Source organism: Microcaecilia unicolor, chromosome 3, assembly GCF_901765095.1.
Source record: "Microcaecilia unicolor chromosome 3, aMicUni1.1, whole genome shotgun sequence".
NCBI classification, from domain to species: Eukaryota; Metazoa; Chordata; class Amphibia; order Gymnophiona; family Siphonopidae; genus Microcaecilia; species Microcaecilia unicolor.
The window spans coordinates 134176949-134189279 of NC_044033.1; the positions used below are offsets into that span (position 1 = coordinate 134176949).

The 12331-nt window shown below is 46.0% G+C and overlaps 1 protein-coding gene across 2 annotated transcripts in view; it reads right to left on the reverse strand.

Annotated features, from left to right (window-relative positions):
* The window catches only part of PPP3R1 (protein phosphatase 3 regulatory subunit B, alpha), an 83442-nt gene that overhangs the window by 56877 nt on the left and 14234 nt on the right, over positions 1-12331 (reverse strand). Inside the window, exon 1 of one of the 2 annotated variants that reach the window (XM_030196378.1) lies at positions 4555-4558. The exons of the other annotated variant lie outside the window; for it this stretch is intronic. The gene's annotated coding sequence lies outside the window, so the exon portion shown is untranslated. Of the gene's footprint in view, positions 1-4554; positions 4559-12331 lie in introns of those variants that run through there. 2 annotated transcript variants of the gene reach the window in all.

Sequence of the window (12331 nt, forward strand, 5' to 3'; positions counted from 1 at the left end):
GGCTGTGCAGTTTGAGAGTAGTGGAAAGCAGAAAATCGCGCCTTCCATAGGCTTGAAGTGTGCCAAAAGATGTGTGCAGTGGCTCTACAGGTTGAAGGAAGCAAACTAAATATAACCAAATATGTAGCGATGGTACATGTATAACTCTCAAATCAAAATTTACATTTAAAAAGACGTTTGTGATGATGGTGAGTATTGCCGCTTCTAAATGTCGCTATAGAGCTGTAAAAGATCACACTGAGGTGTGTGCTGGTTTAAAAGGAATGTAAAATGGGCACAAAAAAAAAAAAAAAAAGATGCATACACGCTAAACTGATTGAAGACAGCATGAAGGAGGTAAGTGTATATTGATGCAGTGAAAAAAAGGCTATTCTGAAAAGGTTTCGCAAGACATAAAAAGAAGCGCACGTGAAGATATTGAGATGACAAAGGTAGTGGATTGAGCCGCTCCAGATAGAGATGTACAGAACATAAAAAAGTGCCAGAACGGCAAAGACAATTATAAATGTGTGCCATGGAACAAGGTTGTGTGAAGTGGCTTGTGTAGAAGTGCTGCATGTCATTGGTTGTGTGTGATCTGTAGTAGTGTATTAAAGGCAAAAAATGTGAAGAATTGGAAATGAGCTGTGTGCACGCGTAAGCAGAGTGTAAAACCATGAGTGATTACTAAAATGGTTCGCGGTTGCGGGGGGTCAGGCCCAAAGGAAGGAACAGAAGGGTGCAATGATGAAGCATATGAAGTGTATGCACAGGGTGCAGATAAAGACAAATAGCACACACATAAATAATGTGAAGCATACAAGATATACATATACGTGGTTTTAAATGTATATGAAATGACGAACACCTGAGGGTAATGGACAAGCATGTATGGGGAAGGATGTGACTCTATGTTTGAATTAGAAAATGGAGTGACAGATGCTGTGGCACAAAAATATAGTGCAATATGGTAGAGATGGTGTGGCAGATGCATGTAAATGTGTGGATACATGGGTGAATGAAGTTGCATAATGATTACCCTAATGTGGATATATAGGTGGAAATGGTAGAGAAGAGCATATGGAAAATCCGGACAACAGTGCTTTAAGAGCTGGAGTATATACCTGTTACGGAAAAGGGTAACACAGTGATGAACAAAAGACAATTACTAAAAAACAATAGTGGTGTCATACTCCAAAATTTTACAAATGTAAAGGGTAAAATATGATCTAAAAGGATAAGATAGAAAAATGTATAAGGTACAAATACATGTTATCACAAATACAAAGGAATAATGACCTATGGCATGAGGCTAAACATGACCAAATGCATTGTCACTGTGCAACAGGGATACATTAATGCTTGAATATACATAAACAACAGGAGTAGGAAAAATTTTGAAACAGGGATTCCTGTTGGACGTTTTGGAGAAGACATTGAAAAAAGTGAGGAAATATTATTATTATTATTATTTGTAGCATTTGTATCCCATGTTTTCCCACCTATTTGCAGGCTCAATGTGGCTTACATTTGCCGTTATGGCGATTGCCATTTCCGGACTTCAGATATGCACATGATTTTGCAATCATAGTAACATAGTAACATAGTAGATGACGGCAGAAAAAGACCTGCATGGTCCATCCAGTCTGCCCAAGACAAACTCATATGTGTATACCTTACCTTGAATTTGTACCTGTCCTTTTCAGGGCACAGACCATATAAGTCTGCCCAGCAGTATTTCCCGCCTCCCAACCACCAGTCCCGCTTCCCATCACCGGCTCTGGTACAGACCGTATAAGTCTGCCCTCCCCTATCCTCGCCTCCCAACCACCACCCCCTCTTCCCCCCAACTGCTCCGCCACCCAATTTCAGCTAAGCTTCTGAGGATCCATTCCTTCTGCACAGGATTCCTCTATGCACATCCCACGCATGTTTGAACTCCGTTACCGTTTTCATCTCCACCACCTCCCGCGGGAGGGCATTCCAAGCGTCCACCACCCTCTCCGTGAAAAAATACTTCCTGATATCTTTCCTGAGTCTGCCCCCCTTCAATCTCATTTCATGTCCTCTCGTTCTACCGCCTTCCCATCTCCGGAAAAGATTCGTTTGCGGATTAATACCTTTCAAATATTTGAACGTCTGTATCATATCACCCCTGTTCCTCCTTTCCTCCAGGGTGTACATGTTCAGGTCAGCAAGACTCTCTTCATACGTCTTGGAACGTAAATCCCATACCATCCTCGTAGCTTTTCTTTGCACCGCTTCCATTTTTTTAACATCCTTCGCAAGATACGGCCTCCAAAAAATGCATTGTGTACTTGCGTACTTGTTAATTAGTGGTTTTACAATCAAGTGTGTATATATGTGGTAGAAGAATACATTGTGGTCTTGTGTAGTAGGTGTCGGCTTTATGTAGTTGCTCAGGTGACGGTATTATGGTGAGAGTAATAGTGTTGGGCAGTGATTATGTCGTTTCAGTCTTATTCTTCGTTGTTGTTGTTTAGAAGTTAGGACGATTGTTTGTTGTATGCTTTTTTGAATAGGTCCGTTTTCAGTAGTTTACGAAAGATGGTTAAATCTTGCGTTGTCTTTCTGGTCTTTGGGATCGCGTTCCATAGCTGTGTGCAAATGTAGGAGAAGTTAAGTTTGCTCCTTTCTGCTCTACAACATTCTGGTGCTTTTTATATATTTTGTATGGACATAATTATTTGAATTTTGTGTGGACATATTTTTTTGATTAGTTCTTCAGTCAACAGAATTGGAGAAGGGTGTATATGGATCTCTATTGAAGTTTTCACACTCCTGTTTGGATTTAACTATATGTATAGTGTTTAGTATGTGTGTTACATATAAGAAATGATGTACAGAGCTTTCAAGTGAGCCGTTTTTTTTGGCTAAACGCACTGAAATTCAAGCTCAGCTGTGGGAGCAGCCTCTGCTGAATTCTCCTTTTTGTCCCTTTTTCAATCAAGTTCTCTTTAGTGCCACAGGATTGTGTAACACACTGGATTTCCTATACTTCCCATGTATTGGGATCAACTATGCTTGACACTTCCTGGCACTTGTTGGCTGTCTGCATTTCTGGTGGGTCAGGCTGTGGGAGCCCTCAGGCTCTTAGGTCATCCCCATGCCTTCCTCTTTGGGCTGCTGCAGGGGTCAGCGCCTTCTCAGATTCTCTCTCTTCAGCCACTCTTAAGGCTGTGGTGGTCGTGCTAGGGCTCTGGGTTCTTGGGGTTGTCCCCACTGCGGTCTTCTCTTTGTCAGTGGAGCTTCAGAGGCCTTTCTTCTCTGATGCTGGGGTTTCTGACCACAGGCAGTCTATTTTCGGCAGGCCGCAGTGGTCTCGTCTTGTAGTCTTCTCTTACTCTTCAGTGGGGCAGCAGTTGCCTCCTCTCGGGGGGGGGGGGGGGTCTTTTTCCCATGTGTTTCAGCTGCAGCAGCCACTTTTATTCTGCATGGCAGATTTTCCTGTTACACCCCTGGGGCGATTTGTGCTGAGGGTCTTGGCAGTTTCAGCTGTTTAACTGCAGCATGGCAGGCATCTTGTTGGCAAGCCTGAGGCAGTCTCTTCTCCTGGGGAGTTGTAGATAGCTCCTGGTCTTCACGGCTTTATCTGTCTTCTCTCTCTCACAAGTGGGTGCTCCTGGACTTTTCTGGCACAGCACTCTCTCCTCTTTGGAAGGACAGACACCTCCTGGCCTTTACTGCCACGACAGTCTCCTCTCTTCAGACTTGTCTGACATCTTCTAGATTTCCTAGCTATGGCAGTCTCCTCTCTTCAAGGTTGTAGACGCATCTCAGACTCAGCAGTCTCCTTTTTGCAGAGTTGTAGACACCTGCTGGGCTTCACAGCTGTGAGTCTCCTCTTCGGAGGTGCATGCTCTTCCGGGGTTTCAAGGCTGTGGCGGTCTCCTCTTCGGAGTGGCAGATGCATCCTAGGCTTCGCAGTTGTGGCAGTCCCCTTTTCAGAGTTACAGATGCCTCCTGGGCTTCACGGCTGTGGCGGTCTCCCCTTCGGGAGTTGCCGACACCTCCTAGGCTTCACAGCTACGGCGGTCTCCTCTTTTTATAGCAGCAGTCGCCACCTGATCTTCACATCTGCAGCAGTCTCTCAATTTCTGGGTCGCAGACGCCTCCTGGGCTTCTAACTGTGGTGGTCTGCTCTCTTTGAAGTGGTAGTCACCTCCTGGGCCTCACAGCTACAGCAGTTTTCTGTTTCAGACGCCTCCTGGGCTTTCCTGCTTGGCGGGCTCTCTCATTGGCGTTTCAGGCCATGCTGGTTATCCTTGGCCACGGCAGTCTCCGTTCCTAGAATCCAGTGGTTTTGACCTCCAGGGTCACCTCTTGAGGGTTGTTTTCAGCTGGGGATTCCCACTGTTTGCAGTCTCCCTTCGGAGTGGTGATTTTCTCATACAGGTCTCCGTTTCGCAATCTGTTACAGATATCTCCTTCTGTGCCCGTTGTCTCCTCTCCTGAGAGTTGAGGTGCCAGCTTCCATGGTATCTGCTCCTGCTGTGTTGATGCAGTCGGTGGTTTTTGCATCGGCTGCAGGTAGTCTGCTCCAGTGGTTTGCAGCTGTTGCTGTGGTAGTCTGCTCTCTCTGGAGGAGCAGGTGTCTGAAGCTTCGGTCAACTTCGGCAGTCTTTGGACTTGAGATCCTTTTGGGAGAGGCTGGCTCATGCCACTGCAGCAGCCAGAGGGTCAGCCTTCTGTCAACACTCAGGGGGAGCGAGTCCCCTCTCAGTAGCGCATGCTATTAAGCGAGGTGGATCCCATCCAACCCTCAGCGTTCTTTGTCCTAGGGCCTGGGCCTATGGTGGCCATGGAGGTGGTTCCCTGGGAGAGGACGTATCTACTTCCGTGATGGTTCTCCCTTCTTTGCCAGGGTTTCCCAGTCTTTCAGGGTTATAGCCAACTTTGGCCTTTGGGTTGGTCTGCGGGGCAGAGCATGTGCTGAGGATTGTGTCTGCAGACACTTGACCTTAGGGTTTTCCCTTACGCTTGGGAGATGTGGACCATAGTTGCCATCCTTTTGGGTGGCCATCTTCACCCTGTTGCTGTAGAGTCCCCCGATGCAGGTGTTCTCTGCCACAGTGGCAACGGAGACCTCCAGCTGCATGCAAAGGCTGCCGTTCTGCACTCCACTGGCACTAGGTGCCAGGCTGCACCTGGTCTGGGCAATGGAGCCTCTTCTTTGTCGAAGGCACTTTGAGGGGACCCTGTATGGGGTGGCGGACTTCTTCAGTGTCCCTGTCCTTCATCAGGCATGGGGGAGTTGTCGGCTGGGGTCCTTCAGCTTCTCGTGGGTCACCAGGGGGTTTCTTGAGCTCCTTCTATAGACACTTAGGGTGCATGCCAAGGAAGGAACAGAAGGATGAACTGATGAAGCATATGAAGTGTATGCATAGGGTGCAGATAACGTAAAGACAAATAGCACACATATATACACTTTTTTCCCCCCATCGCTGGCAGGAGAAGGGGCTCTGGGTCCAGCTGTGCCTTTTCAGCAGGGGGGCAGATGTGGAGCTCCCCTTAAAGCTGGCACCGTTCAGCCAGAATACTCCCATGCTCTACTGACCGGGAGACCTAGGCCAGGAGCACCCCTAACAGAGGAATCCAGGAGCAAGTGGAAGACCCTCCATCCACCTTTTGAAGAGACATACTGACCTGCTCAGGAGCTATCCCGTCCTATACCACTGGTCAGAAGCCAGTGATCTCTATTTCCATCTTCTGGTCGACAGACAACCCACTAGTTTCTGGATTCATCTGATGCAAAGGAAAGACTACTGTCGAAGTTTGAAGGGGAAACGTATGTACAGTGCTTTCCAAATAAATTTCACACTTACATATTTTTCATATTCTGCTGTCTGAAAACTACCATTCAAAAAGTTCTGAATACGAAATTTGTTTCACTGATCTAACAACACACTGAACTTTAAAAATGTACAACTCTGATTGGACTTTTTGACTTTAAGATTTAGGAATAGGTTTCATAAAATGAATAGAACTAGAAACCAGAACAAAGTCCTCAATTAATCGCATTAAAGTTAGTGCTCTGTAAAATAAATTAAAGCTTGTCCGGGTTTCTGCCTAGCTTACTATTTCTGCTCTTCCCAATTTCCCCTACATATTCCAAATATTTTTTTCACATACTGAGAGGATACTTTAGTCAGTTTTTATGGAAAGGTGATTATTTAAAGCTCCTGTGGTCTTCCCAACCACAGACATGATGCCATCTAAAGGCCACCATCTCAATACGCATTGTTTTATAAAAGTTGAGAAATGAGCCTTTCTAGGATTCAGGACTATTCAGGGATCCTCTGCTTTGTCCGGCAAGTGACCGAGCTAAGACAGAATACTGCTTGCTGCACTTAAACCACTGGGTGTTAAGCCTGATATCCATAATTTGGCTACTAGGTTTTTTTTGTAGCCAGCAATGTTGCTTTGGCTGCAGCCTGGAAATGACCTCTGCTGCCTCTTGTGGTGACAGTTCGCCATAAGATGGATTATATTTACCAGATGTCTAAATTAATGGCTTTGAGAACTGGCCAGATACTTCGCTTCCATTGACAATGGGTATGTTATCCAACTTGAAGGTTCCAATCGGGAATAGATCTCAATACAGATCGGCTAGCAACCATTACTGCTTAGTGCTTAGACCCACACACAATTTTCTTTTATCTTCATTGAAGTTCTCAACTGACTTTTCTGTGGGATGGTGTGGGGGGGGGGGGGGGGATACAGGGGAGGGATGGTTTGGTTGTATATATACGGTTTATATGCTTTGTTCTTTGTATGCCGAGATTAATACATTTAAAACAAAAAGAAGAAAAGTCATTGCCAGAACAGAGGAAACAAGCAACAGAGAAGCAGTCAGAGATTTTGTGGTTGTCAAAAGCTGCATTTGAGAATGGAAGACGGAGAAATCTGAACAAGAAAAAAAAATAAACCCACAAAAGTGTGAATGCTGCAGCCCCAAAGTAAGATAGCCTCAATTAGCGAATGACAAAGGAATGGATCCTGGCTCAAAGGGAAAATAATCAGGCTATTTCCACTGTGGCAACCCAGATGAAAGCCAAGCTTCTGGTAACGAGGCATCTGCGATTTTAAAGCTGGTTTTACATGGTTTGAAACATTTTGTGAAAAGAAATTCTCCATCAGTGAGAATGCAAATGATTAAGGGCATTATTTATGCATTTGAGGACAATCTGTGTTAGGTAAAAAATACACTTACTGGTAATTACAGTTAGTTATAAAATAGGCTAAAAGTTTGTTATGACAATTTTATTGAGAAAACATAACCAAAAAAAAAAAAAAAAAGAGAGAAAAATGAGCTCCCTGAAAGTACCTCTGGTTGGTGTACAATAACTTTATTTCTCAGCTGCTTACAAAAAAGTAGGGCATTTTTTCCAGGGAAGTACCAACATATCAGATCTGAAAATACTAGAGAGAGAGATTTGCATCTCTAAAACTTTCCAGTTGTATTTCAAGGTGAGTTACATTCATGTACAGCAGGTACTGTATTTTCCTGTCCCCGGGAAGGCTTACAATTTAAGCCTGAGGCAATGGAGGGTTAAGTGACCTGCCCAACAGAACAGGAAGCTGCAGCTGAATTTGCACCTGTCTTCCCTGGTTCTGAGTGCTGATCTAACCACCCCTCACGTTTATCCAAAATATGTGTAACAGACAATGTAAATCCAAAAGTGACTCCTGAAGAGTACCACTAATCTCTTTATTTTTCAAGTGAATGCTGAATAGTATGGAGATACCTTAGTTCACCAGATTCTCAATGATATATGAATGATGAGCGATTTGATTTTGAAAGTTTAGATGAAGCAAGGACATTATTTAATAAGACCATTTTGGAAGCTGCACAAAATATATTCCAAAGTGGCTTAATGAAGCATGCTCCCTATCGTGGAGAGGGGTTTGTAAGCATGGTGAAGCTTAAACCTATGCTGTCTGGAGTTATGACTCCTGATAGGGTCTCCCAGCTGGCAGACAGGTTCAAGCAAAGATGTCAGACCAAGTCATACCAACCCTATACTAGGAAACAGCAATATAGTGGTAATGCACACTGCACAGGAGAAGGCAAATGTAAACCACTCCTCTATATGTAAGAAAACCACAGGAAAGAACGATATAGTGCTGGAAGATTGGCCTCTAGACGGAAGGCACTCAAAATTACTGAGGATTAGCCAAAGGATCTTTCAAAGTACTGAAAATGTATTTCTTACCTGCTAATTTTCTTTCCTTTAGTCACAGCTGATGAATCCAGAGATGTGTGGGTTGTGACCATCTACCAGCAGGTGGAGATAGTGAGCACTGAACTGCAGTATCCTATAGGATGGAATGTTCCTTGGTCAGTTAGTGTTTCTCATAACAAAGCAGAAGAAAATAGAATTATAACATTTCTCCTTCCCACCAGGAAAAGTGCTAAACCAAGAACTGCAAACATGTAAACCAATTACAACAGTCCATCTACAATATAACAATGCAGCAAAAAAGTTCCAACAGAGAGAACTGACCGATAGGAACCACCAGAAAAACAGGGTGGGCCTCTAGATTCATCTGCTGTGACTAAAGAAAAGAAAATTATCAGGTAATAAATAATTTTTCATTCCTTTGCGTCAGCAGCAGATGAATACAGAGACTTGTGGGATGTAGCAAAGCAGTCCTGAAATAGGGTAGGAACCTGAAGCTCCCGCGGATAGCACTGATACTCCAAAAGATACATCCAACTGAGCAGAGACACTCAAACAGTAGTGTCTGGAGAAGATATGCAAGGAAGACCATGTCACTGCTGTACATATTTCCTCCAGGGAGAACAGATGGGCTTCCGACCAGGAAGTCATGACAGCTCAGGTAAGTGGCCAGAATCTGTCCGGAAGTGGTTTAACAGTGTACCTACGCCTAGCATAGAAATAGGGAACACTCTGCGACCCCCCCCCCCCCCCCCAAAATAAAAACCCTCCTAGATGAGGAGGGTGTAGCAGAAGCCATAGCATCCGTGTGCTTCTTGATCTGGTCGACCAGGTCTTCCACCTTCTCTCCGAAAACGTTATCCCCCCCAGCAAGGTACATCCGCCATCCTCTGCTGGAATGGTCTAGGTCAGAGATGCGCAGCCATGAGAGTCTATGCATTGCTATACCTTGAGCAGAGATTCTGGATGCCACATCAAAAGTGTCATATGTGCCCCTGGCCAGGAATTTACGACATGCCATGTCTGCAGCTTGACCACCTGGCATGCTCTGGAGGGAGGGCATCGACCAAGGTAGACAGCAGCCTCACAGAGTTCTGCAAGTGGATGCTCGTGAAGAGCTGGTAAGAATGGATACGGGCAGCGAGCATAGCAGCCTGATACATCTTCCTCCCAAAATAATCCATTGTCCTAGCTTCTCTGCCTGGGGGCGCCGAGGCATATTCTCTAATACTCTTGGCTCTCTTGAGGGCGGAGTCCACCACCATGGAGTTATGGGGTAACTGAGACCTCATCAACCCAGGTTCACCGTGGATCTGATACTGGGAATCAGTCTTCTTAGGGATCACGGGACCAGAGGGAACGACTAGTTTCTAATAAGGACTTCCCGGAGTACCTTATGCAAAGGAGCTGTTATTGCCTCCTTAGGTGGAGAGACATAGTCCAGGACCTTGAGCATCTCAGCCCTGGGCTCATCCACCACGTCAGCAGGGAATGGAATGGCCTCAATCATTTCCTATACAAATGAGGAAAAGGAGAGGATCTCAGGAAGAGACAGTCTCCTTTCAGGTGGAGGGGAAGGGTCAGAGGGAATCCCAAAGGACAAGTACCTGGGATCTTCCTCTGACTCCCAAGAGAGTTCCTCTTTAGTATCGGAAAGCATTTACCTCAGGAATGTCCGAGGCTGAGCCTGCCTCAACACCGAAGACAGACGTCTTCGATAGTGGTGTCGCGGGGCCGACACCCGCATGGACTGCGGTGAAGCTTCCTCCACTGACGTCGATGGGGAGTCAACCTGGGTGGCAGCCAACACCAGAGACGCAAGCGGCACCAAGGTCAGGGACCTCACCAGAGGTGAAGGGCCAGACACAGCTGCAGCAGATGGCACAGCAGGCGCAAGCATAGCTGACGCTGAAGCAGACTGGCGCAGTCCTTCCAGAAACTCTGGAAGCAAGGCTCGGATGCGCTCGTCGAGAGCTGCCATCAGAGCAGGCTGCAGGGCTGGTGGAGCAGTCAGTGGCAGAATTGACTGAGGCTTGGGAGCAGGAACCGGACTGCTGGGAGGCCAACGTGTCAGCACCTCCTGTATGGAGGGGGAGCGGTCCTCCTGGCGCCGATGCTTCTCGGGTGCCAAATCCTTCGATGCCCCAGAGCTCCCAGCACCGTGTATCGAGGGAGAATGGTGATGGTGCTTCTTAGCCTTCGCTCGATGCACGTCGCCGAGGCTCCTCAGTGCCAAGGACAATGTTGAATCCTCAAGTCACCTCAGGGTCGGGCCCAATGATGGATTGTCCCGGGGGGCCTGCACAGCAGGCGGCCTCGAGACAGGTGGAGACCCACTCGAAGCTTCACTGCTCCCAGCGTGTCGTGGCCTCTCAGCAGCCATGTGTACCTCGATGTCGACTCCTCCGACCTTGATGCCAATATCGAAGGACCGGAATGAGCCCCAAACAGCTTCTCTCTCTGGGCTTCTCGAGCAAGTTGTGTCCTCTTCTTCATATGAAGACAAAGGGCACAACGAGCCAGGCTATGGTCGGGCCCAAGGCACTGGATACACCAACAATGTGTATCTGTACCTGAGATGGTCCGGTTACACCGAGTACAACGTTTGAAGCCGCTTGGAATCTTCGATATCATGGAAGGGAAAACCACAACAGCAAAATCAAATGGCTCGATTGTGCCAAGATAAAAGGCACAAAAAGGGAGAAACCGGGCCACTGCAAAAAACAAAGGAAACTTCAAACTGGGGAAAAATTAAACTAAATAAAGTTTAAAGGAATGATTTTTATTTTTAAACAAATGAATTAAAAAAAAAACCAAAATTAAAAAACCACGTCGAGAACTGTGAAGGCTCTTTCCCGGGCACTAAGGGGAGCCCCAGAAAACGCTGTTGCTCCTCACGCAGAAGAACGAAAACTGAGTAGCGCTGTTACATGGCGGGCGAGAAGTCAGTCCACGCATACACGGTGCCAGAAGGCTCTGGCAAAAGTTTTTTTCTTTTTGCTATTGCAAATGCTGGTTCCCGGGCCAATGCAGACATCAACCCAATTGTGATAACCTGCTTGTCCTCTGAGAACAGTTGTATATCTGGACATGAAGTGGAAACCACCAAATCAACTATATTTTCGGTGGAAGAGTTCTATTCTGGTGGATAAAATCAGACCAGAAGTAGATTGTGGAACTGATCATGAACTACTCGTATGCGAGATACGTTAAACTGAAGAAAAAACAAACCATTCTGATCACAAACATGATCTGGAAAACATACCAGTCTCCTTCACAGAAACCACCAAAACCCAGTTTGAGTCACTGAATCTGAATGATAGAAAACAAGAAGAAATGTGGATGGAATTAAAGACAGAATCAAAGTTGATCACAGCACCTGAGGATTAGAGGGTGGCCGATGGGAAAATTAGGATCTTACCATAGTAATTTTCTTTCCTTTAGTCACAGCAGATGAATCCATTACGAATGGGTTGTGTCCACCTACCAGCTGGGGGAGATAGAGAACACAGAAAACCATAGTGCCTCTAGGACGGCTAGCTCCATCTGCCTCTCAGTATTTTGAAGCTTCCAAAGCAGTGTTAAACCGCAAAGTAGCATAACATGAACTTTCCTCACAGCGAACGAACGCCCCAGAACAGGCGCAATAACACAAAGGAGGGACAAACTCGACCTCCTGTAGTAGAACAGAAATCCTGAAGACTGTTTTCCAACTTCTCCCAATGAGGGAACATGTCTGCAGGAAAAACTGAACACAAAACAGAGCCAATCAGGGAGGGATCATGGATTCATTTGCTATGACTAAAGGAAAGAAAATTACCAAGGTAAGAACCTAATTTTCCCTTCCTTGTCATCAGGAGCAGATGAATCCATTACGAATGGGCTGTATCAAAAAAATCCCTAGATAGGGCGGGAACAAGCCACACCACGCGCAACACTTGTGCTCCAAAAAGCGCATCCCTCCTGGCAGCCACATCCAGCCTGTAATAATGGGCAAAAGAGAGTTTAGAAGCCCAAGTAGCTGCACTACATATCTCTTGAAGAAAGAGTGCTCCCGTCTCAGCCCAAGAGGAGGAAATCACTCTTGTGGAATGTGCCTTAAAGGCGTCAGGCAGAGGCAAGCCAGATAGCAGATATGCAGAAAAAAT